Source organism: Bison bison, unplaced genomic scaffold (assembly GCF_000754665.1).
Source record: "Bison bison bison isolate TAMUID 2011002044 unplaced genomic scaffold, Bison_UMD1.0 scf7180017864185, whole genome shotgun sequence".
Classification (NCBI taxonomy): Eukaryota; Metazoa; Chordata; class Mammalia; order Artiodactyla; family Bovidae; genus Bison; species Bison bison.
The window spans coordinates 375585-378939 of record NW_011494757.1 but is presented as its reverse complement, the minus strand read 5'-3'; the positions used below and the strand labels follow the sequence as shown (position 1 = coordinate 378939).

The window sequence follows — 3355 nt, the reverse complement described above, 5'->3', positions numbered from 1 at the left end:
AGATGTTTATATCTTTCCTTTTCTCCTTTGCTTTTCGCTTCTCTTCTTTTCACAGCTATTTGTAAGGCCTCCCCAGACAGCCATTTTGCTTTTTTGCATTTCTTTTCCATGGGGATGGTCTTGATCCCTGTCTCCTGTACAATGTCACGAACCTCATTCCATAGTTCATCAGGCACTCTATCTATCAGATCTAGTCCCTTAAATCTATTTCTCACTTCCACTGTATAATCATAAGGGATTTGATTTAGGTCATACCTGAATGGTCTAGTGGTTTTCCCTACTTTCTTCAATTTCAGTCTGAATTTACCACTAAGGAAGCAAGAAAAGAGATGAGATTTCTTTTCTTAGTTCTGTCTTTTGAACATCCATCCATTTCAGAGAAGAGATGCAGGTCAAAAATTAGGCCTGGTGGGACTTCCCTGGTGGTCCAGTGGCTAAGACTCCACACCCGCCATGCAGAAGGCTTGATCCCTGGCCGGCCGCAACAAAGATCAAAGATTCTGTGTGCCCCACCTAAGAGCTGGAGCAGCCAAATATCCTTAAAAAATTAGACCACGTGTTCAGCCACTGGGTTCTTCCATTCCCTCTTCTGATGTCATCCCATATTCAACATCAAAGTGTGAGATTGTGAGACCTAAAGATGGAAAAAGACATGTTCTCTCTTTAAGGAACTACCAGGCCAGAGAGGGTAACAACATGATAACCAATCACCGTGATCTGAGGCAACAAGGGCTAAACTGAAACGCACATCAAGTACGGTGAGACGCTGGGTTAGCCACAGGAGCCTGCAGAGGCTGCGGCATCGGAGCGCCTGAGGAAAGATGAGCTGGAGTTGTCTAGGAAAATGATTAGGGGAGCACACTCCAAAAGAGATGGACATTTGGACTGCCAGGAGGAACTAACAGAATTGCTTATTTTACCATTAGAGGAAAAAAAAATTATATTTTCCCAAGACATCAAGATTACAAGGAATAAAATAACCAGAATACTAAGGCTTTGTAAGACATGAGAAAGAGGGAAAAGAATATACACCGTGCAGTCTTAAAAGAGTTGTGCCGATGCATGAAACAAGAAAACATCTCTGAACTATTGACCCCAATATTTGAGAACTGGCATTTTTATTTAGATGTGTGCTGAATCTTTTGTGCCCAGTTATTATCAGAGTTCTCTTCGTTAATGTAACACAAATTCAACTTTTTTCTTGAGTCTGATAATTATGTCTTGAGGTCACACAGTGTCCCCGGATAATTATTATAGCTTGCTCTTATACATATCTCTAAGGGTTCTAACTCTGTTTAATAAGGCTCAGGGTAATAATCCAGGGAGTGGTAATTACTGAGCTGAAGCCCTGGTCTCCTGACAAATCTCTTGCTCCTGTGTCAGCATTCAAAACTCCAACACCCATTTCTGGTTCTTGTAAGCTTTTGAAACTAATTATTTCTTTTGTTTACTTTTTAAAAAATACCCATGGCCTTTGGTGACTCCCTTTACCAGCTTCACTCATTAAGACAAGTGAGAACAGGACATGCTGTATTTTCAGATGACTCACCCCCCGACCGTCAGAGTAGAAATCTTGTGTGTGTACAGTACTTTCCCACATGCATAGCTCTTTCAAGAATATTACCATCTTTATCCTCTTAACAGAATCCCTATGAAACAAACGTTATAACGTACATTTGTCAGACTGAGAAATGGATCATCAAGACACTTAAGGGATTTGCCCAAGGTCACTCAGCTAGTAAGGGGCAGGCTGTCTGTCAACTTAAGTGCTCTGATTAAGTCCAGCTCATGCTGAAGGCAGCTCACAAGTTCTCAAACAAATAATGTTTCAGTGCATTGTGTGGTTCTAAATATGAAACTCCATAATCCACATCTGCTTTATGAAAACTTGGATTCCATGTTTTAACTGGTCCATTCCCTCTCACCATATTTGCAAAGATTTGTGTGAATATCAACCCAGCAGATGTAAACAAATCAACCTAATGACTGGAAGCAAATGTTCAAACCTTTGAACATTATCTAATCCAAACTTCTAATTTTTACAAAAAAAAAAAACAAAAAAAAAAAGTGGGCAGGACTCTTAGAAGGTTCCAGCACCTGTCAGTGACAACACCAGACTTAGAGCCCTGGCCCACCCTGTCATCAGCCCGGTGCTCTTTCCAACTGACCACGTGAAATGAAAGAACGAGACAGCTTCTCAGAGCCTGCCGTCTAAAACATGCTATCATGGTTATCGGCCTTCGGGTCCTAGCTTGGAATCTGGTCTCAGAAATAGTAGTATTATCTTCCAACTGTATAGCACGTTTCCATTTACAAAATGTTTTCACATGTACTTAAGCCTCAAGAACAAAATGTTTCTAGCTTGCTCTTACATTATCCTTATTTGACAAATGGGGAGTCCACCTAGGTTCTGAGAGTCTGAGTGGTCTGCCCAAGGTCCTTTGATGGCAAGTGTATTTCTCTTTCTACTTTTTTGTGCTTCCTTTACAGTAAACTAGTTACAGGACTATCAGGGGAGATTGCATATCCAAACAGGTAAGCTGCCTTGCCCAGGAATTTAAATTTATGTTTGAACTGACATTTGTCATCATTATAAAAGTAGTCCATAATTATTGAAGAAAGTGCATAAGTGACTAGAAATTAAAAGTTATTAAAATTCATCTTTATTCCCACTACTCAAGAACAACTGTTATTAGCATTTTGTTAAATTTCCACTTGATCTCTTATATAGCATACTTTTAATGTACCTGTAATAATACGTTATCCTCTTTCACGAAAAGCTGTGTTCATTTCCTGCGTCGTTCAAACCTACAATTGACATAGGTTTTTATAACTAAGATTCCATCATGTTCTTAAGAAATTATTGTTTGAGAGATCATGGCCAACGTTTTATTTAAAAATTCTCTTACATATAGATCCTATAGTATATGATATCTGCTAAGTCACTTCAGTTGTGTCCGACTCTGTGCGGCCCCATAGACGGCAGCCCACCAGGCCCCCCCATCCCTGGCATTCTCCAGGCAAGAACTGCCGAGGACCAGCCCCGGCTGATCCAGGGTATTCGAAGGGGAGACGGCGTCGGCGACCTATTCAAATGGTAATTAGAGATATAAAGAGTAATAGAATGAGGATAGCTCAGTAGGAAAATTCAGTGGAGAAAAGAGGCTGAGTAGCTTGGTTTACGCGGAAAATCAATATAACCCGTGACACCAGGTTACCTCTGACCACGGAGGCCGCAGGCGCCCTCTCGAATAGCGGAAGGTGCCCCACCTTAGACACCTTCTCGAGTGGGTCTTAGAAGCCCAGGCAAATAAGTGGTCGCAGAGGATATCCACGCTCCAGATGGAGACTTCAG

General features: G+C 41.2%; 1 long non-coding RNA gene across 1 annotated transcript in view; it reads right to left on the bottom strand.

Annotated features, from left to right (window-relative positions):
* Positions 1 to 325: 325 nt before the first annotated feature.
* LOC104991290 overlaps positions 326 to 3355 on the bottom strand; it is a 12043-nt gene continuing 9013 nt past the window's right edge. Inside the window, exons 4-5 of the long non-coding RNA XR_825594.1 lie at positions 2748 to 2808; positions 326 to 634 (exon numbers count right to left, since the gene is read on the bottom strand). This is a non-coding gene — a long non-coding RNA (uncharacterized LOC104991290). The remainder of the gene's footprint in view (positions 635 to 2747; positions 2809 to 3355) is intronic.